The sequence below is a fragment of the Eretmochelys imbricata genome, chromosome 4 (genome assembly GCF_965152235.1).
Source record: "Eretmochelys imbricata isolate rEreImb1 chromosome 4, rEreImb1.hap1, whole genome shotgun sequence".
Lineage (NCBI taxonomy): Eukaryota > Metazoa > Chordata > Testudines > Cheloniidae > Eretmochelys > Eretmochelys imbricata.
The window spans coordinates 110,756,961-110,781,459 of record NC_135575.1 but is presented as its reverse complement, the minus strand read 5'-3'; positions in this window follow the sequence as shown (position 1 = coordinate 110,781,459).

The following is a 24,499-nucleotide window of genomic DNA, read 5'->3' as shown; positions in this document are numbered from 1 at the left end:
CACCTTACCTGATCACTCCTGTTACAAAGTGTGTATGGTAACACCCATTGTTTCATGTTCTCTGTGTATATAAATCTCCCCACTGTATTTTCCACTGAATGCATCTGATGAAGTGAGCTGTAGCTCACGAAAGCTTATGCTCAAATAAATTTGTTAGTCTCTAGGGTGCCACACGTACTCCTTTTCTATTAGTGAAGGCTGAACATAAGATAATGGAGCATTCAAATGCAAACTTTTCTTGGAGTATCCCTTTCCTTCTCCTTGGAGATAATTTCTTAAGTGAGGGGATGCTGGGGAACTGGGACTGGAGGTAAGTAGGGCTTTTTCTCAATACACCCCCTATTTTCTTGATCACTGATTGCTTTACCAACAAGTTGGCACACCCTAGTGAGATTCTTAAATGTCTCCAGAAAGTTGTAAGACTAGCTCTAGCAGGATACAAATTCACACTAATGCTGAAGACTCTCAACTGTGATAATTTAGCAGATCATTAATCCCACTCTCTAAAGAAGGCTGTAAAGCAGAACTAAATATGCAAATCCTCTTGTGCTTTAAACTTGCATCTGTCTGTCCATCCATGCAACCACCTACCTATTGTAGTGGAATTCTCATAAGATCCTACTCCATTTGAATCCATTAATGTAGCTCAACTGGAGCATACAAGATTAAATAAAAATAAAGAAAAAAAGACATAAAAATAACATTAGGGCTCAGGCTATCAGACCCTACAAACAGCAGGTAATCTTACGTACTTTATGATCTCCAGTACATCTGCAGAAAGGGAGTGAGGTGGAACTAGGGGTTAGTAAATTGGCCTTTTATCGCAGAAAACTGACATTCAAACCCTGATTATTCTAAATCACAAGTGCACATGAGGTTGGTGGCCTCTTTCTAGCCTACTTCACTAAATTGCCATATGAACTGCCATGACCTGCAATGCCTATTCAAGAGAGTCAAGGCTTTAATACAGGTCAGGACTGAGATACACTGTCAGGGTTGTGAGGTAAATTTGCATAACACTTATCTACACAATGGGTCTAGGAAAGAGCTATTAACCCTTCACTTTCACGAGACCTGGAATCCGTCCCCAAAATTTAACTAAAAACGAGATTTACTCTTGGCAGCCCCTCTAATATAGGATCACTCTTGCCAGGAGCAACGGAAGCTCTCTAAAAGTGAGCGGGACACGGATGCCCAAACCGTGGTCCCACCTCCCACACCACCCTTTCTCCCCAAGCCCCTGCCCTTATGTTGCCTCTTCCCCCCAGAACCCCTCTGCTCACTCCTGTCCACCCACTTCCGCCCATCACTCGCCCTTATGGCCAGTAAAAAGTGGGAGGACACAGCTCTCCCGCTTTTATAAGTGATGGGCCATGGTCCCCGTCCTCCCCATGCCCCTGTTCTGGCACCCGTAACTCCTGCCTTAACTTAAATTCTCTTGTTTTTCTGGACTTAAATCAGAATCTGAATGTTAAATTATTAAAAATTAAATTAAAAATATAATTATCTTTGCTTTTTAAAAAATTGCAGTATAAACTTCTTTGGGCCAAATTCATAGGAAACACTTCAGTGATTTTTAAGTTGCAGTACAAAGGATATAGTTCTTACATTGTGTTGTAACACTCTGGGGGCTATCTTGGTACACAATACTATGTAATATTTTGTTTTACGATGTCCATTGGAAGCAATGTTACAAACATTCCAGTCACTTCCATAGCACTGTGTGTGTGTGTGTGTGTGTGTGTGTGTGTGCATTTGCAGGCATTCATGAAGTTGTGAGCAGCTCAGAGGCTACTACAGCCTTGAGGCTGAACTATAAGCCACGGAGCAGCTCCATTACTGCTTTATGATCTGGTGAAGGAAGCTTCCTCCCACATCTGTCCCTGCAAAGATCCTTAGCACCCAGATCAGCTTCTTGAGTTAGGAAAAGGATTTGGAAACTAGTACCACATTTACCTACAGAGGCAGAACAATGATTTTATCACAACCACATATCACATACAAGACAAGACAAGCAACTGCTTTATACTGGCATGTAATGTTAAGTCACACACTAAAACAAAATATGATGGCCTATTATTTTTACTTCTGAAATCAGCAGTGACAACAACCCATGAATTTCAATGGAACTTTGCATATCAAAATATTCAGAATAAAATGCAGTGAACATAATGCGCAGGGAAACTTTTGCTAGTTTGTTTGTCTGCATGTGTATCTAAAAGGGTCATACACACACACACAAACACACGCACACATATATATACATATATGTATGTATGAGGAGAGAGAGAGAGAGAATTTTTTTTTGAAGTACCTTGAACCTCAAACAACTGAGCCTCATTCAGAACACTCTCCCTGACAACGGGAAGGAAAGAAAGAAAAGTAAAAAGAATCTGAGACCCATAGAAATGTATGTTTTTCTGCCCGATTGAGCAATAATCATAGAATCATAGAAATGTAGGGCTGGAAGGAACCTTGAGAGGTCATCTAGTCCTCCCTTCCGACCATGCCCTGAGACTGGACCAAGTATACTTAGACAATCCCTGACTGGTGTTTTTCTACCTGTTCTTTAAACCTCCAATGATGTGGATTCCACAAACTCCCTCAGCAACCATTTCAGTACAGAACATGGAAGACAATTGATCACTGTCCTCTTTATAACAAACAGTCCCGAATATATTTGAAGACATTTATCAGGTTCCCCCTTCGGTCTTCTTTTCTCAAGAGTAAACATGCCAAAAAAAATTTAAGCTTTCCTCGCTGGTCAGGTTTTCTAAACCTTGAAACATTTTTGTTGCTCTGGACTCTCTCTGGTTTGTACACATTTTTCTTAATGTGTAACACTCAAAAATGGACACAGTACTCCAGCTGAGGCCTCACCAATGCCAAGCAGAGTGGGACAATTACCATCTCTTTCTTACATAAGACACTCCTGTTAATACATCTCAGAATGATATTAGCCTTTTTCACAACTGCATCATATTCTTGGCTTATGTTCAATTTCTGATTCACTACAAACTCCCAATCTTTCTCTGCAGTATTACTGCCTAGTCAGTTGTACTGTCAATAGAAATTAAACCTGATCTACAAATATTCAGATCTACCAATTTGTATGCCATGGTTTAACCCAATCTGAAATGGCTGAGCTATTAAGCACTAGATGCCAAAATGAATAGCCCACACTAAATACTAATTGTAGAAAAATGTCTCTTAAAATAATAGCCTGTTAAGGATGGAGCTTGGCAAAAAGAACAAACATCTAAAAACATTAAAAATCTATTCTCTTTAATGCTTTAGAACTAAAATAGCCTAACCAGTTTATGTTGCTCCATATAAGAACATCTGGAATGACCAGTTGAATATACACATTTGAGCCCACTGGGCCAATGATAACCTCCTGAGAACTGAGGCTGCATCGTGGAAATATACCAGATCCTTAACCCCCACTTACCTAAAAACAGGGTCAAATTAGGGGAATCAAGAGTCCTAGACACATCCCATCTGGCTCTTCACCCTTGCTCTGAGGCCATTGCCTGTGACTCTGCCCCTCCATAGGATGGCACCAGGTTCAGAGTTAAGATGAGTAAGGGTTGCTAACGCTTCTTGGAACTATTGTTTCAGGCAGTCTGCAGGCAGGCACCAGTTACACTTGGGTCATGTTTTCAAACTTTTCTCTGCATGCATGAGGCCTAGAAATGTAATTTAAAAGAAAGATGAAATTCTGACCTCATGTGCCTCCAGCAACTGATGTCTCTGCCTTTTTCTTTGGCTCAGCCAGGAAGTGCTTACAAACTTTCCAAGAACAGAGAAAAATGTTATTTCATGCCTCTGTAGATTCCCAGCCAGCAATACAATATATGCACGTGAGCCTGTGTGCCATGAAGAAACCTAAGCAGGCTCCAATCCCATCCAACTGCAGGTCTGGGACCTTATTTTGTAACCCATAAGATAACCTGTTATTCTGCCAAGTACCCAACAGCATAGCAAAGGGCACCAGTTACACCAGTTTTGAATATCAAAAATCATTAACAAGGCATGTGGTCTTATAAAAGTCATTTATTTCCATACAGCATGTGAGCTTTACATCCACAGAACTTTACAAACGCCACATCCATGGATGTGTGTTGTAAATTGTCCATAGTATATGCAAGAGAATTAGAACTGCCTGACTGGACAGCATTATAATTACAAGGAATAACAGCTATTTTTGTACTACTACGGCTTAGAATGATTTTAGTGATATTTGATTTAAAAATAAAATAATCAGATTTATACAACTCTACCATTTCTTTCATTGAATGTCTAGCTCTTGTTTAGTGAATGAATAGGTTTGGGATCACATGCCTCCAAAATTCAGGCTAAAACAATGAGCTACTCAAGAACACAATACAATCTATTCAAAAAACATTTTCTCATTGCCAAAGACAATGGATTTTTCAAAGAGAATAGCAAAAATAGCCAAGCACAGTCTTTACTCTGTCTAGTTTCTGAAGAATTATCCCATAATTCTGATTCTCACCATTTCTGAACCACAAGAATTCTTTTGAGGGGGCATTTTACTGATTACTGTAATATACTGCAGTACTCGCGCAAGCAGCATGATTGAAAGTAAAGTAGAGTAGCTAGTGCTTGTGCTAATAGAAAACCAGCATAAAATGTGCCCCTGTGGAGGAAGGATTAGCATTAATTGCCTGTTGTCAAATTCATCAAAGTTATTCCCAATTTATTAGAAGTTTTGTGCAATGCAGTACCACCAGAATGAGTCTGAGTACTGCAATACACCATGCTTTAGTCTGCCTTTGGCAAATTAATGCAGATATTTTGCCTTATGATAATTCCTAATTAACGAGAGGTTTAGGAAAAAGTCCCACTCCTTTGGAACTCCAGTGCTACCATTAGTCATTTGAAATTCAGCTCTAAACTTTTTTTTTTAAATGTGCAGCTCTCTCTTCACTGCCTCCCATTTAGTGTGAGAACACCTAAAATTAGTAAATTGGTCCCTTTGGGAATCTAAACTTAGGCACATATAATAGTACACGTTAAAAACCACATTCTGTCACAATCACCTCTCATTTGGGGTTTGTTTGTTTTTTGGGAGGTGCGGGGGTGTTAACTGAAAAAGGAGGTTTCCTCAGAAAAGATTTATGGTATGATTGCAGTATTTACATAAACAATTTATGTTTGGAGTGCAAGTTCGTTCATGCACAGATAACCTTTTCATATATGAAGTCCTTCAACGTGAGGATATACAGTTAAATAAACTTGTGCAATACAGATTAGCTTCAGGTAACCTGTACAATTTTCTGCATATGAGGTCAGCCTGCAAACTGCTTATGATTGATTTAAAATATAGGAAAAATAATACAACACTGTGCATCAAAGCCTAGGGCTATATTTTTAAATGGTACTTTGCGTGGGTGACTCATGTGTACAATGTACAGTATTCTTATTTCTTGAAGGCTTTCTAAATAGTGGAAGGGAGAGGCAATTAACTCTTCCTGAGTCTGTAACTTTAGTAAATGAAAAAAATTACCAGACTAACTCCACAGTCAGCAAAAATTTCCTCTATAGCTCACTTCAGTGAACAAAACACAAACAAACAATCAAGGGGGGAACCTAAAAAAGGGGCTCAACCTGATTTCCTGGTTTGCATTTCCAGTTCCACTGACGCATTTATCAAGAAGCTTACTCTCATGCAAGCTGCAGAGGTGTCTGACTGCAGGAGACTCAGAACAGGCAGATCTGTGTCTATATGGGGCCTGATGCTACTACCCTTCCTCACATCGCATAATATCTCACTCTATATGTCTGTCATCAATGGACCTACATGCAGAGCAAAGTGATATTGAACTACAATAATGTGGCAGAATGGAGTCCATTGTGACTAGAATTTTTTTAAGATATGCAGGTTTTCCCTGAGAGAGAGAGAGAGAGAGAGAGAGAAAGATGATGGGGGAGAGGAAGGTATTATCTTTCTTTAAAAGATAATACATTAGTGACTATATTTTTTGTTAGATCCCAGTTTGTCTAGTAGTGGAATTTATGGACTTTTAAAAATAGATTTTGCCAAACAATTGTGTGGGCAAGTGCTGACTTGCAGTCTGCAAGATACCTTTCCGTCAGCCCCAGGAAGATTAAAACAGGCTCTGTTTTCATCAGGAGGGAGCTAAGGATGCAGGCACAAAGGTGAAATTCACTTTTTGTCTCCAACAAGATGAGCCCTTTGCCAGCCAATGCAGTGTTCACAGCAACAAATGCCAAAATAATGTGGTGCTTTCTATAGTCCCTTCATGTTGAAGAATTGCTTTGTACTGCTACGCGTACAGAGCAGGAGTATTTCCCAGCTGCTGGATCTCTAATTTAATACTAGGACAAATTCTTTCCTAATTTTGTGTGCCAAAAACCTGACAGAAAAATAACATTAGTGTACAAAGGAGGAAAATCTCACTGCATCATACAAACGCGGGGAAGGAAATATAGGTGAAAATAAAATGTCCTCCAAAAGTTCAGAGCATTATTTACATCTTGATCTTTTAAAGCCAGATTCTAACCTCAGCAGCATGGCTCAAATCACTGCATATCATGAGTAAACAAGCAGAGAGAGTAGCGAGTCACAGAGTGAAATCTCCCCCTTTTTGTGGAGAAGGAGAAAAATTAGCTCTGCCAATGAATCAAACTAAGTGAACCTTGCACTAAGCAGTATCTTAAGTACTCAATTCTCATCTCATTTACACCAGTGTAAATCCATAATAAATCCACTGGCTTTGGTAGACTTTCTCCAGGTTTGCATTGGTATTAGTAAGCCACAAATAAGCAACCCCAAGTCCTGCTGCTTGTCCGAACCCTTGTGGCTTGCCGCTTCATTTTACATAGAACCAAGATCATACATGTACATCTTGATCACATGGAGCCAAAGCTTGCTGTTATTGAAGTCAATGGTCTTGATGCACTCCTAGGTACTCCAGTTTGATGATGGTTTCACTCCATTGAAACCAGTGGACTTTAGCTACTGCGAGATGGAAAACCCACTGAGGATCCTTGTGGAGTTCTCCCTGAAGCATTCTATAGAGGTGAGATAGGAGTGAGGGAGTGCTGTTTCCCCAGAATGGGGACTATGAGGGTTTATCCCAGACATTGCTGGCACCCTAAGACCCTCGCTGAGTAAAAGGGCTTTCCTCAACATACGTCAGGCCATAGACAAGTTAATGGAACGCTAGGCTGCTGTCTTTTATACAGCTACTGAGAGAATAAACTGGGCCTGCCACCTGCCCTTGTCTCTCCTCTCCTCAGCCATGGATTCCCCAACCCAACGCTAGGGGCGCTGCAGTGTTCCAATAGTGTGAATGGGAAGTGATACATCCGAACAGTGATACATGTGAAGTAGAAAATCACTCCAAGAAACTCCTAATGAGCCTAAGATTAACCAAACAACCTTACCCCAAGTATCTACATGATATTAATATATACATATATCTCAGTAACTGTGCATTTACAGTACTGCAGCCCTTCTGCACTGAGAATCCTTCACCAGTGGGAATAATATGAGCAGTAGAAACATAGGACATGGCCCGAGATTTTATTTATATAAATGCACCTGGCACTTTACAAATCGTGTAACAAGACAGATCTTCGGTTTTAGAGAGCTCATAATCTCACCCGAACAAACATGAGACAAGGAACACAAGTTATGGGGAGAGAAGGTGAGCTACCATGGTCAGTGAGGAGATAGGCACAAAAAAGCTTTGTGACAGACGTGTGTTTTATGAATGGTTTCAGAGTAACAGCCGTGTTAGTCTGTATTCGCAAAAAGAAAAGGAGGACTTGTGGCACCTTAGAGACTAACCAATTTATTTGAGCATGAGCTTTCGTGAGCTACAGCTCACTTCATCAGATACATACCGTGGAAACTGCAGCAGACTTTATATATACACAGAGAATATGAAACAATACCTCCTCCCACCCCACTGTCCTGCTGGTAATAGCTTATCTAAAGTAATCGTCAGGTTAGGCCATTTCCAGCACAAATCCAGGTTTTCTCACCCTCCACCCCCCCACACAAATTCACTCTCCTGCTGGTGATAGCCCATCCAAAGTGACAACTCTTTACACAGTGTGCATGATAATGAAGTTAGGCCATTTCCTGCACAAATCCAGGTTCTCTCACTCCCTCACCCCCCTCCAAAAACCCACCCCCATACACACACAGACTCACTCTCCTGCTGGTAATAGCTCGTCCAAACTGACCACTCTCCAAGTTTAAATCCAAGTTAAACCAGAACATCTGGGGGCGGGGGGGGGAAGGAAAAAACAAGAGGAAATAGGCTACCTTGCATAATGACTTAGCCACTCCCAGTCTCTATTTAAGCCTAAATTAATAGTATCCAATTTGCAAATGAATTCCAATTCAGCAGTTTCTCGCTGGAGTCTGGATTTGAAGTTTTTTTGTTTTAAGATAGCGACCTTCATGTCTGTGATTGCGTGACCAGAGAGATTGAAGTGTTCTCCGACTGGTTTATGAATGTTATAATTCTTGACATCTGATTTGTGTCCATTTATTCTTTTACGTAGAGACTGTCCAGTTTGACCAATGTACATGGCAGAGGGGCATTGCTGGCACATGATGGCATAAATCACATTGGTGGATGTGCAGGTGAACGAGCCTCTGATAGTGTGGCTGATGTTATTAGGCCCTGTGATGGTGTCCCCTGAATAGATATGTGGGCACAATTGGCAACGGGCTTTGTTGCAAGGATAAGTTCCTGGGTTAGTGGTTCTGTTGTGTGGTATGTGGTTGTTGGTGAGTATTTGCTTCAGGTTGCGGGGCTGTCTGTAGGCAAGGACTGGCCTGTCTCCCAAGATTTGTGAGAGTGTTGGGTCATCCTTTAAGATAGGTTGTAGATCCTTAATAATGCGTTGGAGGGGTTTTAGTTGGGGGCTGAAGGTGACGGCTAGTGGCGTTCTGTTATTTTCTTTGTTAGGCCTGTCCTGTAGTAGGTAACTTCTGGGAACTCTTCTGGCTCTATCAATCTGTTTCTTTACTTCCGCAGGTGGGTATTGTAGTTGTAAGAAAGCTTGACAGAGATCTTGTAGGTGTTTGTCTCTGTCTGAGGGGTTGGAGCAAATGCGGTTGTATCGCAGAGCTTGGCTGTAGACGATGGATCGTGTGGTGTGGTCAGGGTGAAAGCTGGAGGCATGCAGGTAGGAATAGCGGTCAGTAGGTTTCCGGTATAGGGTGGTGTTTATGTGACCATTGTTTATTAGCACTGTAGTGTCCAGGAAGTGGATCTCTTGTGTGGACTGGACCAGGCTGAGGTACAATCTCTCTGGTCACGCAATCACAGACATGAAGGTCGCTATCTTAAAACAAAAAAACTTCAAATCCAGACTCCAGCGAGAAACTGCTGAATTGGAATTCATTTGCAAATTGGATACTATTAATTTAGGCTTAAATAGAGACTGGGAGTGGCTAAGTCATTATGCAAGGTAGCCTATTTCCTCTTGTTTTTTCCTTCCTCCCCCCCCCGCCCCCAGATGTTCTGGTTTAACTTGGATTTAAACTTGGAGAGTGGTCAGTTTGGACGAGCTATTACCAGCAGGAGAGTGAGTCTGTGTGTGTATGGGGGTGGGTTTTTGGAGGGGGGTGAGGGAGTGAGAGAACCTGGATTTGTGCAGGAAATGGCCTAACTTCATTATCATGCACATTGTGTAAAGAGTTGTCACTTTGGATGGGCTATCACCAGCAGGAGAGTGAATTTGTGTGGGGGGGTGGAGGGTGAGAAAACCTGGATTTGTGCTGGAAATGGCCTAACCTGACGATTACTTTAGATAAGCTATTACCAGCAGGACAGTGGGGTGGGAGGAGGTATTGTTTCATATTCTCTGTGTATATATAAAGTCTGCTGCAGTTTCCACGGTATGTATCTGATGAAGTGAGCTGTAGCTCACGAAAGCTCATGCTCAAATAAATTGGTTAGTCTCTAAGGTGCCACAAGTACTCCTTTTCTTTTTGTTTTATGAATGGATCTGAAGCAGAAGAGAGATAAACTTCAACATACAGCAAGTAAGGAGCCAGAAGAAAAAGGGGAAGTGAAAAGGAATATTTAAGAGAGAGGACACAGATTAGTATAGGAGAGTAAAATTTATATATCAAGGAATAATTATTATAGTATCTTCCCTTTGGTGAGAAACCAGATAAACCCATCTATTTACCGTATAATGAAACGTATCTTCAGAGTAAAACACTTACTATGTAACTTAATTGAATCAAACCACAGCTGCATAACTAAAGAGTACTTCTAAGATTTTTAGTGCTGTGAGCACATTTCCCATGAAATATTACCTTTTATCATATAAAAATGTTCCTTCACTACAGTTTCTCTTTCTAGTCACAAAGGTCCTGCATGGAGTATAAAATGTAGAGGCATGTTTGGGCAGAGAGAAGCATCTCCATGGTAGCTGCCATTACCTATTAGGGTATCAAAGTCAGTTTGAGCTGATGGTCTCCGTGTCTGCCTGACAAGTAGACAGAAAGACCAAGAGCAAATCAGCTCACTAACCTTTTGAAGAGTCAGTGGAATCTTATTTATAAGCAGTAACAGATATATAGAAAATGAGTTAAATACTATAACACTTTAGCAACAGAAGAAGCAATGCAGCTTGCTGAAAGTCCCACAGCACTAAACAAACAAAACAAAACACTGCATTACATGCAGGTAGTGACTGCACATAGGTATGCCAGCAACCAGCAGGCTTTCAGCAACGTCCCACATAAGGCTAGAAACGATTGTGCCAGTTAATTAGCACAGGCATTAAAAGAGAGAAGGGACACTGACCAGGGCATTGGGGTTAACCTTAATCTATTTAAACAGCGCCATGTGATTTTTCATTCCATCTGTTATTAACATACTTCAAGATTAATCCAGTAATGTCACTACCCACCATTTTGAATAAGTGGATACCATTTTGTTATTCCATAGCATACTTCACAAGTCTTAAATGTTCAGAGGGTGATTGACAGTTTGAGATGGTGTCGCAGGATTATATTACAGCCTATCACTTTTTCAAGGGTAAGGAATACTTAATCGGACATCCAGAGGAGATTTTTTCTGATAACATAGTTCCACTGTTTCCCTCACCTAAATCTCAAGCATACACCAGTTCTTAAGGATGTGCTCCTATTACAGAAACTCACAACCAGTGATGGGACAATATCCTTAGGGAGACAGCCGATAAACACCGTCCCCTCTGTCATAGAACGCAAGACTTCTCCCGACCCCAGGGCCATGGAGAAAAGATACATGTCATCACAATGTCTTAAGGGCAAACTACCATATTTCAACAATTACACTGAAAACAACAGGACTACTCATGTGAATAACATTACTCATACAGAAGAAGGCAGGGTTGGGATCTAAGACCTGTTGGCAGGATGGCATTGGATGTTTGCATTGCTGCTAGTTATATTGCACCCCAGACGACCTCAAGCTCCACTCAGGTCCCACGAGTACTAAATTTACTTTAAAAGGCATAAAACATAAAACATAAAAGACACAAAATTTCAATAACCTGATCTAAAGTTTATACCAGATTTAGTACAAAGGGAGAAATCCCATCACATACTGGTTACAGCGACGTAAGTCGGAGAATGGAATAGTACAGCCATCTATGGGGTGCAGAAGCCATTCTATTGGTGCATGGAAAGATGGCCGACGGCAGGCAGGAGGACAGGTGTAGTGGAGGATATGCACTGCTACCTCTTTAAATAAAAAGGGAACAGAGTAAGCCCCTAGCATATGTGCAACTGCCCGGGAGAGTACAGGTATGAACATATGAACAGTGCCTTATGGTTGGCAAACTGTGCCACTATGGGGGCCATAAGCCCAGATCCTCAAAAATATTTAGGGTGCCTAACTCCCATTGATTTTAGTGGGACTTTGGCACCTAAATACTTTTGAAGATCATCATAGTCTCTCCTCCCTGCCCCATTAGACTGTATTACAAGCAAGCTAGGCGTCACCCTTCGCTCTCTTGCCCATAGTGCACCCACACAAGATAGGCAAGATTTTGACAGTTATTTACAGGAGCTCTTTATTAATTATGGAAAAGAAAGACAGTTAGCAATAACTAGTCATTAATCTAATATTATGCTGTAAGTCAAAATGCCCTTCTCTTTATACCCCATTGTCGATTTCTTAGGGTTTCTCAGCATCATGAAATTCTGTTTGAAGCAATGTAACCTCATGCCACCATCAGTGTGTGTGTTCTGCTGCTTGTCCATGAGACATCCTGACACCTTGATATACAAACCAGAGACTAAAGTATGGCTGTAACTACTGCACCAAGATCTATTTCTACAAAGATCAAAAGAATCCAACATAGCCATTTGTATGCATATGTGTGTGTTCAAGAAAGAGACAGACCAACAGATGTGACAAGTGACATCAATAAAGAATAAAGAAAAAAATAATGCGGGAGTTACAGGGTTCTAAAGTGACAGAGTTAAAACCTATATGCAGCAATATTTATCAAATGTTATAATATGTGAATGATTGTTATAGTTATTGTAGCCACCGCTGTCATTTAGCATATGATACTCTGTGCTAGTGATGTCCTTTCACACCTCTCCTGCAACCCTATTACAGTCCCAAGTGTAACTGTTGCTGAATTTAACCAGGAGTACCTGGTTAAATGACTATATTTTACTTGTTTATGCATCTGGTGCTTAATTGAGTCTCAGACGAAATATGCTGCATATATACTTAATTAAATGTGCTAAAGAAATAGAGTAGGTGCATTTAGAAAAGATTTGTTTGGTCAACTAAGATGTTTTGCAACTGTAATTGCATTATTGTTATTGGCATTTCTAAATCACTTTCTGCATTTCCTTTGGAATAAATGTCTCAGTAGCTCACCAGCATAATGTACTACTACATTACAAAACTGAAGGAACACATTATGTATTCATGGACACTTGGCTTTAACCACTTACAGTATAACTATGAAGTAAGGATTAGTATGCAGCAAATTTGCTGAATCATCATTCTTTTAAACGATAAATATACTGTGCCTATCTCACAACATCCAACCAATAAGAAATTCAGCATACAAGATCTCCAGTACTCACTTGTACCCTGAAGCCGTATAGGATAGTTAAAACTAAATTAAATCAGTCAAATAATAGCGTTTGTTTTAAATGTAAACTGTAGTTCATATACTCTGGTACAAGCACAATATGCTGGTATAATAAGCACTTATTTTGCAGTACTATAAATATATTATAATGCATACTTCTAGGAGATACATGCATGTAAAATACTACATTTAAAAGACACATTTAAGAATTAGATTTTGATTATGGTCTTAGGTATCTAAAATTCAAACGTGATGAAAATTGCCTTAATATTTTTCTATAGCATCACCAATACTGCAGTAGAAGAAGAGACATCCCTATCACCATCATCAGCCTGTGACTAAGAGTGATATGTTTTTACCATGCTAATACTCTTTTTCTAACAGTATCCCGGATATTTGCTTTCTCAAAAGAAATCCAACAACACATTGACGCTATAATAATATAATGAAATAAAGGAGCAAAAAATAAAATAAAAATCATGGTCTTTATAACAAGCTGACTATATTCTATGTGTCCAGAGAAATAAGAATTTTTCCACTCTAGCAGTTTAGTAATGTGTGGGGATTTTCAGTTTCCATGTATTGCACTTTTGCTAATAGGCTGGTCCCAGACATAGGCTGGTATAACAGAATACGTTTGTTTTTAGCATTAGTAATTTCTTTAATTACTTTTTTAGTAATTGCATCATATTTGCAATTTTCATTTAATAGATCTTCCATGTTTTACATTTTTAAAACTCTTGAGATTTTTTCCCACTATTTTGGGCATCTAATGTAGCAGGAAATACTGTAGCTACAGTACAGAATTATGCTGAGCAAACTCAATTTTTAAAGTCTATTCTGTAATTATATAGAAGCAATCCTCTCTAGGTGTAGAGGGTCTCTTGACAATGGAATTGATTCAGTTCTGTTCTGGAAGAGTAGGGAAAGGCCATGCAGAGATATACATTCTTGCCCCAATCCAGTAAAGCCCTTAAGCACACACTCAACATGCAGCACAATTAGTTTCAATGGCTTCAATGGAACTACTCATCAGGTTAAGCACATGCATAAGTGCTTTGCTGGATTTGGGCCCCTACATGTGCTGTAGAGACTAGCTCTGCAGGGGTTGCCATGAGGATGTGCAAGATGGAGCTTGGAGCAGGGCAGTGGAGGACTGTCATTCATTCAAAGAAGGGTCATCCCCTACTGTGTGCTCTCAGGGCTTGAACCAACAACTGCTGATGTCAATGGAAAAAGTCCTATTGATTTCAATGGGCCCTGGAGCAGGCCCCTAATGTTTTCCACATTGAAAAGGCACGTGGGTGCTAGAGACACAGAGGTTGCCATTAAAGCCAACCAACATTTTTCTGTTGAAAAGTTTCATTGACAGAAAATGGTTATTTTGTCAAAATGGGACATTTCCACAGGAAATACCTGTTTTCGACATTTTTAAGGTTTCCGTTAAGAAACTTTAAACTTCCAAACCCAAAATTTTTGGGCAACTAACATTTTTCAAAAATGTTTGGGTTTTTGATAATCAAAAATTGAAAACTTTAGCCAAGCAATGAAAATTTTTTAGTAATTCCAAAAACGTGTGCCTGACCAGCTGAAATGTTCTGATTTTCAGGTTTGGCGATTTTCAACAAAAACCTGAAACATGTTGATAAAAACAGAAAAACAACCCCCCGAACCATTTCTTCATCAGCTCTAGTTTCCTCAGCCCACAGAGCAGTTTCCCCGTGTAGCTTAATGGGTTGGGGATGTAAGGGTGTGAAGATTCTTTCCCTTACTCCTACAGCTCTCCATAGCTCCAGGCCCAACTAGTCAGGCTGAGTCAAACTGGGGAAAGGATTTTCCCTTTAAAGAACCAGCACAGTTCATTGTGATTTAAGTTTCAAGCTTGCTAACTATTTAAATGTAAAGAAACTAAAGGGTATTGATGTAGAAATTCTAGATTTGGTGCTTATTCAGTGGCAGAATCACATTAAAATTATTTGATTTACATAATAGTTTTCTTAGATAAAATGCAATATAAAAGGCTGATTTTTATTATCGTTATTGTTTTCAGAAATGGGAATTAGGGGACTGGTGCTGAAAATTCTTGAAGTCTTGAATGAGTAAGAGATTTCTGGATCAGGCCTTGCTTGTCTATGTTAATATTTTAAAGCTGAGTTAATCACAGGTTTTTATAATAATGAAGATCTCAGTAGTCTGTGTGGATCTTTAAGCTACTTCAATATTTAGGTAACATGCCAAAAAGACGATGAGTTGTATTCCCAACAATGAGATATCACCATCACAGAAGCGCATAGTTTTGCTGCAGTCTTGCTACTTTCACTATGTGTCACTGTGTATCAGTGTTAGCTGGAGAGAAATAAGAGCATGGCTAACAAGAGAAAAAAGGGAGATAAAGATGGTGACATACGATTTTTCTTTAAACATCACATTTCTTTTTTCCATATTTTGAGAAAAGGTTACACTCCCTTTGCTTGCAATTATAAAACAAAAATGTTAACACCACCAAGATTCATCATAAATTAAAATCTCAGTGTTAAACAGAAAAAGGAGTCCTTGTAATATATTATTCAAAATGGGGAACAAATTCCAGGCTGGGGTTTCTATTACTGATGCTTTCTAATTGTATCAAAAACACTGCATAACATTTATGTTTTTATTAATAAATATAATTTTTTTACACTGGAAAACCTCTGGAAATAGATGTGTTATCTGCACTGAATACTAAGCAAAACTGATTTATGCACCAAAAATGGTGTTTACAATGAATAACAAACAAATTCATTATGGTGGTATAAAAATATCAAACTAAATTATACCCAGTGTTTTATTAAAGTTCATGGAGCTATTGAAAATATAGTGCCGTTTAATAGTTATTATTATTATTACTACACATAAATTCTGCTGTAAAGGAAAAATCATTATTTAAATTTCCACACTTTGGGCTGGATCCAAAGACTACTAAAGTAAATGGAAAAAGAAAAGGAGTACTTGTGGCACCTTAGAGACTAACCAATTTATTTGAGCATAAGCTTTCGTGAGCTCACGAAAGCTTATGCTCAAATAAATTGGTTAGTCTCTAAGGTGCCACAAGTACTCCTTTTCTTTTTTGTGAATACAGACTAACACGGCTGTTACTCTGAAACCTAAAGTAAAAGGAAGTTCTTCTATTGACTCCAAAAGGCTTTGGATCAGGCTTTTAAAATACAAGCCAAACAATTCAAATACAATCAGTAAGAATGAAGAAAGTAAGTAAGAAGAATGAAAGAAAACTCAAGGAGACTTAGGCCAGGTCTACGCTGCCGTGCAGTTCAGGCTAACAGGGTGTGAATAACAATGCGCACAAAAGCTGCAGTATAACTCTCCTGTATGGATATTATGGGCGCAAACTTAAAGGTCACACAAACTCGGGACCTCTGAATTCATGACCGCAGTGCCCACCGGGGGGGAACGGGGGTTACAATGCAGCACTTTGGGGCACACTGCTATTCACTCCCCCTTAGTCAGATCTGTGAGTCAGTGTAGACATGCCCTTCACTTGAAACCTACCACAATATTTTTAAAAGATTAATTATATACTTTTAAAGTATGAAAAAATAAGACCTATATTTCTAATTCAAAGCTAAATCCCAAATGCAGCAGTCTAAACATAATCCCTGTAATTAATAGAACAGTCCAGCATGCTGGGGTTTCCCCTTTGACGCAGAGGAAAAGAGAGAGAGAAAGAAAGAGAGAAAATATGTTTTTCTATCAGATATAAAGTATTTATATGAAAAACCGTAATTCATATTTGGATATTTTAAAATATGTTTTAAGAGATAGCTGGCATATGCAAACCTAGTGCTATTCTTATCTTAATGCATGGGGAGATATGCAGAAATCTCAGCAAACTTAGATGAGACTATACCCAACCAGTCAATTCCAGAGATATGTCCAAAACACAAAATTGTCTCACCACATGGCACAATACTGGCAGTATCTGTTCGGCAGGGTTACCAGAGGGAAAACAGAATTCTTCATATTGAAAAGAATCCTTTCTTCAATGTCTGATCAGAGAATAAATGCAAATGCTACTGCACTGATTGAAGGGGAGGTATTGCTCACCATATGGTTTTTCAGAATGAACTCTGATATGAGTGAGGAGTTCCTTTTTTGACATAGAACAAGTCAGGCAAGTGAGTGGACACCTGGTCAGATAAATTGCACCAGAATTTGAATGGGATGCCCATTTGCCAAATTGCTAGTGGGTATCGGAGCCAAGAATACATAAAATGTGTTTCCCTTGCACATTTCAGCTGTTGCGCTGTATCAGAATGTGTTCCGTGGTGGAATGTGAAAGCAAGTCCAAATTGACTTTCTGGATTTGTTAAAAAAAATCCTATTCGCTTTCACTGTGCAAACCGCATTTAACAAATGTTACAGTTACTGTATTACTTTCAAATTAGGACTAATAAAGTTCAGTCACTGGACTGATGTAAAACAAAACATATTTTTATTGCGTAAGGCCCAATCTGAATTCCAGCTATTGTACAGACAGCCCTAGAGGCACATGCTCATATTTAAAGAACAAAGAGGGAATCTAAAAATCAGCAAGCATCTACAATGGAGGAAAGCCTGTAGTTTTTGTTTGTTTGCTAAACCCATAGCAAGAATACCTGTAACCTCTCTAAGTCACTTTATGGATTTTCTTAAGGAGTTCTCTAACTCACTCATAATGGGGACCACATCTTAATATTTTCTGTTGGATACACACACACCCATTCAGTATTACTCATACCCATTCAGTATTACTCATACCATCTTCCTTCGCATTCACTTTTGCTTAACATCCCTATATTACTTACGTGAAAAAATTTGGAAACCAATGACCTAAACCTTTCATTTCTCTCCCTAGAGACTGCTGTATTAGTGTATGGTAAATCTTTGTATTATTTAGTTTCAAGTCATATCAGTTAAATACCAAAATTCTGTTATGTTCATTAGAAACTAACCGTGAACATTTACATTAATTAAGCTTCTGTCTACACTGGCTACTAATCTGACATTACAGCTGAACTACCAGAAGGATTTCTATAATGACAGATCTTTTTTTCTAGTTAGTGGTTTCTATCAGGCAGATAAATAAAAAAAACTTAAAAGAACAGGGAGAGGTACAATTATATCATCTTACCATTTCAGCACAATACACACAATGATATTCAGCTCACTCCCAAGGGTGTTGTGAGGCATAATTCATTAATGTTTGTAAAGTGCTTGGATGGAAGACCCTATAGAAATGAAGATTATTAGTAGTAATTATCAAACTGAACAACTAGATTCTATTTACCAGAATACACAGGTTAAATTCAGCTCAGCTGGGCACACATGGGAGATCACCAGAATTATATAAAGATCTGACATCTATTAACCTACAAAAGATCTGTTTATGAAAAAGTAGTTCTGATTCAAATTTACAACAGCTGGAATTCATCACCCCCTTTTTCCACCCCCTTTCTCCCCCCCCCCAAAAAAACCCCCCAGAGACTGTGACTTCTGTACATGCCCTGCATGGGGGACTGTGGCCAGTGGGACCTCTTCTCCAGGCATTTTCAACCCTTCTCCTCCAGAGCTATTGAGGAACACAATCCCACCATGCATAGAAGGCAGAGTCCCCCAGTCACCTGTTCTATGTGTGCCCTTTTCCTTTCACTGTAGTACCACGATGCTGTTAGAGTCCTTCTTTTGCCCCCTACCATGATGGATGAATTTCACCCAACAAACATAATTTCACCAAAGATAAAAGAAACAGACAACTTGAGCATCTGTATAACACATTGCACTGATCAGTCAGAACTAGAGCTAAAACTGTCCTTAATAACACGTGTAAACAAATGTCTAAAGTACTCTTGCATTGTTCATTTATGACTGAAAATAATGTCATCCAGTATCATTAGTATTTTCTAACTTCACTGGTTACATATTAAGTCAATTTTGTCCATGTTAGGCACAGCCATCTGGGGCTTTACATCTTTCTGTGCAGTCTGATGCATCTACCGGGGAAAAAGACATAGACAGAAAATGCAAAAGGGACAGCAGTAAGGTTACTATTATTTAGAAGAGGGCTGTGGAGCCTTATAGGGGAGTGGCTGCCCTACTCCTATCCTAGATGGAGCTTCAGCAGGCCAGGGAGGCAGTGCAGGTGGGCGGCCAATCAGAGAAGGCCTGCTAGGGAACCAGTCAAAGGCTGTGTTAGAGACAGCCAATCAGAGGCTGAGTTAGAGACAGCCAATCAGAGCCAGACTCAGCCATATATAAAAGCTGCCCAGAAAGGGAGCAGGTAGTTTCTCTCTGGTGGTCAAGGGAGGAGGGCTGGCTCCTTGGCTGGAAGGTAGCACCTTGGACAGAGCTGTGCTGGGGAAGGCCAGAAGGAGCTGGGAAGCTCCGTCCAAGGAAAACCCCAGGCTGCTGGCTTAGGCCAGGCAGGTGCATAGGGCCGAAGGGGAAGTGGCCCAGGGACAATAGCAGGGCAAGGGGAGAGAAGGAGGGTGGAGAGGCTGCCGCTAGAGGGTCCCTGGGTCGGGACCCAGAGTAGCGCGTGGGCCTGGGTCCCCCCCCTTCCCCTTGTGCTACACCGGGCTGAAGAGGAGCGTGGCTCAACCCAGGCTGTGGCTGGGCCCTGCGATAAGGGGCTAGACCTAGAGGCTGCAGCCGGCCACTACAACAGGTACAGATCGTGGTCTGCTGTTAACACCAAACCCCTGGAAGGGGGTGAGACCAGAGCAGTGGGCACTGCCGGAGGGCAGTGTCCTGAAGAGGACGCTGCCGAGCGGGGAGCAAGGAGGGTCCCTAAAGCAGCAGAGTAGATGAGGGGCAAGGCACCATACGAAAAAGGTGCTCCATGATTAGACAGAGCTAATTCAGGGAGCAGCCAGCGGGAGGCACCAGCGGTGGTGAGTCCGAACCCCATCACAAGCCTCAAGAGGTGGATGAGGTTATGGAGTCTCCATCTCCTGCACAATAACGCTCCTGTTGGCTAAGAATAGGGGACACAGTATGAATAAAAGAAAATCTGGGATAGGGCACAAATCATGATTCCAAGAAAATACCAGTCTGAAAACAGAAGTCATGCAGCTTTTGCCCATCTCAAGGAAAGTATTATGGATGGTATGAGGGTCTTCTCCTCATGAAAGTGATGGGTGAAAAATTCATCCCAGATGACTCAAGTTGGAGAGTGGCTAAGCTAAAATCACTCCCTCCAAGAGCCTATGAAGAGAGATAACACTCCAGCAAGAAACTAAGTAGGCAGGAAGGATGATTACAATGACTCTCAAAATACATTGGTTCATATAAACATCCACCTTTTTCATTTTATTTTCAAAAGCTTATCCAAACTGCACCAAGCTTCCAAACCTTCTGAGTGCTGCCCATGACTGATAATCACAAGAATCTACAGTTTCCATACAGGCACATATTGCTACCTACCCCTATTGGAAATCTCAGCAAAGATGAGCCACAAAAAATGAAGTAGCCTCTCCCTTGAGGTCAGGCACTGCACTTTGATTGGAAGAGTGCACTACACCGCCATGTTTGTTTATCCCAATTCAGTCACCAGTGCTGCTTTTGCCAGCTCTACATTTCCTTTAAAAAGGTCTGGAAATTCCTGGATAAGAAACAGTCTTCCAAACAGTGAGGAACCTCAAGAGTTTTGCTAAGGGGAATCATCCAATTCTTGGTTATGTATTTTCTTTTGTTTAAAAGAAAAACTCCAGTCACTTTGCTCAGCATAACAACCTGAAAGTTCAAGCGGTAACAAGCTTTTCTTATCAGGAGCAGGCAATGAGATGTATTTGAAAAAGAAACTTTTAAATTACAGTGGCCTCATGATGGTGGCAGCTACATCCTGAAAACATTTGTAATGTTGTCTCCAAAGAAGAAGACCTCTGTAGAGCTTGAAAGCTTGTCTCTTTCACCAACAGAAGTTGGTCCAATTGTAAGGGGACTGTCACTAGGGGTGTTTTAGTTGCTAGCTCCCAGTACTAAAAAGGGGGAACGGTCAATGGGGAATCAGGACCCTGAGACTGACAGCCCGCAGGAACAATGGGGAGAGGCCAATGCTCCAGGTCAGCCTGAATGACAGGGCGGGCAGGCTAATCAGGGAGTCAGGAGGCCAGGGAGGTCCTGTCCTCTGTGTGAACTGGAATTGCCTGGGTCAGACAGAGTGGGGGCCGAGCTAAGGAGAAAGCAGGGGCCCAAGCTAAACTGGGGAGCAGAGCTGTGCCAGATCAAGAGGGATCAGAAAAGTAGCCCAGAGAGAGCAGACCCTGTCCTGGGAGCAGAGCTGCAGCCCCAAATCTAGAGGCACAGCCCAGAGAGAGCAGACTTGCCCTGGGAGCAGAGCTGCAGCAACCAGAGCCAGAGCGGCCAGAAGAGCAGCCCAGGAAGCAGGTCAGTGCTGGGAGCAGAGTCACAGAAGCAGCCTGCAGAGCAGACCTGTCCTGGGAACAGAGCTGGAGCAACCAGAGGCAGAGAAGCCAAAGAAGCAGCCCAGGGAGCTGGAGGCAGAGCAGCAGCAGTGCTGAGACAGAGTGGTGGAGCTGGGGCTGGAGCAGTCCGGAGCTGGGTGTGGTGAGCAGCTGGGGAGAGCGAGGGGGATCCTGGGCAGCGGGCCCAGCACAGGGAGACGCCTCAGCCAAGAGGCTCTGCAGGCCAGGCTTGGACTGTAACCCTGACAGGGCGGGGGCGACACTGGGAAGAAGGGTCCTACCACTTAGAGCCTGAGAGCATGTGGCCACCACCAGAGCAAGTGTCCAACCCACAGCATCCCTACAGCACAGCCCGTGCCTGAGAAGAAGGCCTGGGACTTACAAGGAACAGACAGTGAACTGCCCTGACATTCCAGAGACACTGTTTGTGATGTTCCCTGCCACAGAGCGGGTTGATGTGTTTCCTTTAACCTTTCCCATTTTTCCTTATTCTTTTTAAAATTAATTGTTGATTAAATAACTTGCATTTGCTTTAACTTGTATGTGATGGTCAGAGAAGTGCCCAGTGCAGAGAGAGTACCCCGGAGTGGGGACACCCTAGCCCCTGTCCTGCGTGACCACAGCAGGGTTGGGGGTCGAGCCCCTTAAGAATCCTGGGCCCAGCCTTGTTGGGGTTACGAGGACTCTGCCAGACAGGAGAGTGGAAGGGGAGTCCACTGGGTAAAGGAAGTGGGAGCGAGGACTCAGATCCTTTTGCTAGCCCACTTCACCGGCGTAGTACAGAAGCCAGGAAAGTTCCTGGCTATTTTTAGCAGTGCAAGCTACATTGAAGCTAGCAGGGGTATGCCAGCCCAGGCTGCAGTCATATCTCCAATTGCAGTGTAGACATACCCTTACAGACACACAGATCTTGCACAAAGTGGTGCTGATGTTACATTCAGTAATTGGTGCTCTTCTCTCTAAACTGATGCTGAACCAGTGCTGTAGCATTATAAGGATACCATGCTTCTTGGAGATGCTAATTTTATGGGTGAGATGCAACACCCCAGTCCATTTCAGGGATATATGTTCTATTTGCAGAAAGAAAGTAACCAACTTATTTGGTTTGTGGCATGTTAGTGTTACAATGCTTTTTCATGTGTCTTTCATTTTTATCTACAGAATTAAATCCAGACTGCAAGCAAACTCTAGTACTGCAAATATAATGTGACTAGGGATGTTTTGAGATATACTGAAAATGTGTGACAATCCCCCAGGGGCCAGCACCTCTCAATATGTCCTTCCAGCACCAAATAGACTGAATTGGGAGTATGGACTGAATTGGAGACGTACAATTTTTAATGCATCTACTATTGAATTTTTAATTTGCAGATTATTGACTGTATGGACTGTAATGGCTTTGAACAACAGGGTAAGTGTGTATGCCAGACATCTGAAGTAATTCCATGTGAAAAAAGAGATGGCAAATTGCTGGAGCCCTTAATTACACTGCTATTTAATAGTATTATGGAAGGGCCTCAGCAATGTAATATTCCCCTCTGCACACTCAGATCGCTCCATCTATATTTCCATAAAATGAAATACCACACTCATTTCTGCAGGGAAAAATGGTATTTTTGGTTAGTTTTTTGTTTTTTTGTTTTGTTTTGTTTTTTGTTTTTTCATTTAAAAACTAATGGCAATAACTCTAAAAGGCAGGTTGAAAAGAGGTCATCACTTGATTAGGTGGAATTTTATCCCTTTCTGCTTCTAGGATCCTAAAAGAAGCAAATGCTGAGAGGCCATTATATAAAATGCTGCTAGCCTTCTGCCATGCCCTGTCCTACGTCTGTGCATACCCAAACAGATGTTGTCACCAACCATCTTGCTGACACCTCACAGCAGCCTGCCCACTGCATGCTTTACAGCTATTGGGCCTGCTCCTGCTCCCAATAAAGTCAATGGCAAAGCAATCATTGCCTTCAGTAGGAGCAGGAATGGGCTTTTAGGTAAGCTCTTGATGGTACTATACCACACAACCATACTTTCAATAGGAAGCAGGCACAATGGGCACACGATCCAAATAATATATATGCCGCCTGTAGGCTTCTTTGCCATAGGTAGGCCAAGGCCATCCCAGACACACTTTTCTCTTGGGAAGTGGGGATCTCTGCCTCTCCTTTACCTCACCATTTTATTTAGAAACAAAATCCTGTCAGCAAACATTTGTAAAATATTATTACTATGACTAAATTTTACCTGCGACAGCGAACATTATTACTATGAGAAGATTAGGAATATTAACACCCCCATCAATGCCAAAAGAGGCTGTTTGAATTACTAGGATGCCACAACAAAGCTTACTTGTGAAACAAATCTTTGTGAGAACCACTTCACAAAAAGCATTCTACATCTATTTTAGATTAAGATTTGTAAAATCAAGGCAAGTTCGCAACTCCAGTATGCAGTAAGGAAACAACCTCAGTATAGAAAGGCAATCTGGGTTCTTCTTTTACCACCATTTCCCCTAGCCTGATATTGGTGGTGAAAGTCCTGAACAAGTACAGGATCAGACCACAGTCTAACTGAAACTTGCTGCTGCTCATGATATATCTTTATCAGAAAGCAGGCTAACATGTCCAAGTCCAGTCTCTTCTGTGCGTCGTCATGAACTATTACTATTATCAATGTTGCCGTCATTTATGTGCACTATTACTATTATCTGCCCAACATCGATAAGCACTGTGCCTTGGGCTAAAGCAATAGGTGTCATCCATGCTACTTTTCTAACATTCAAAAATACCATTTACTGCAAAAATCATTTAAGATCAATATAGGTTAGTGGCTTTGCTTTGCTGTAAAAGTTGACATATATTTACCCACTACAGTATTTACCCGCCCACTCACCCTGTGCACTGAATATTTACTAT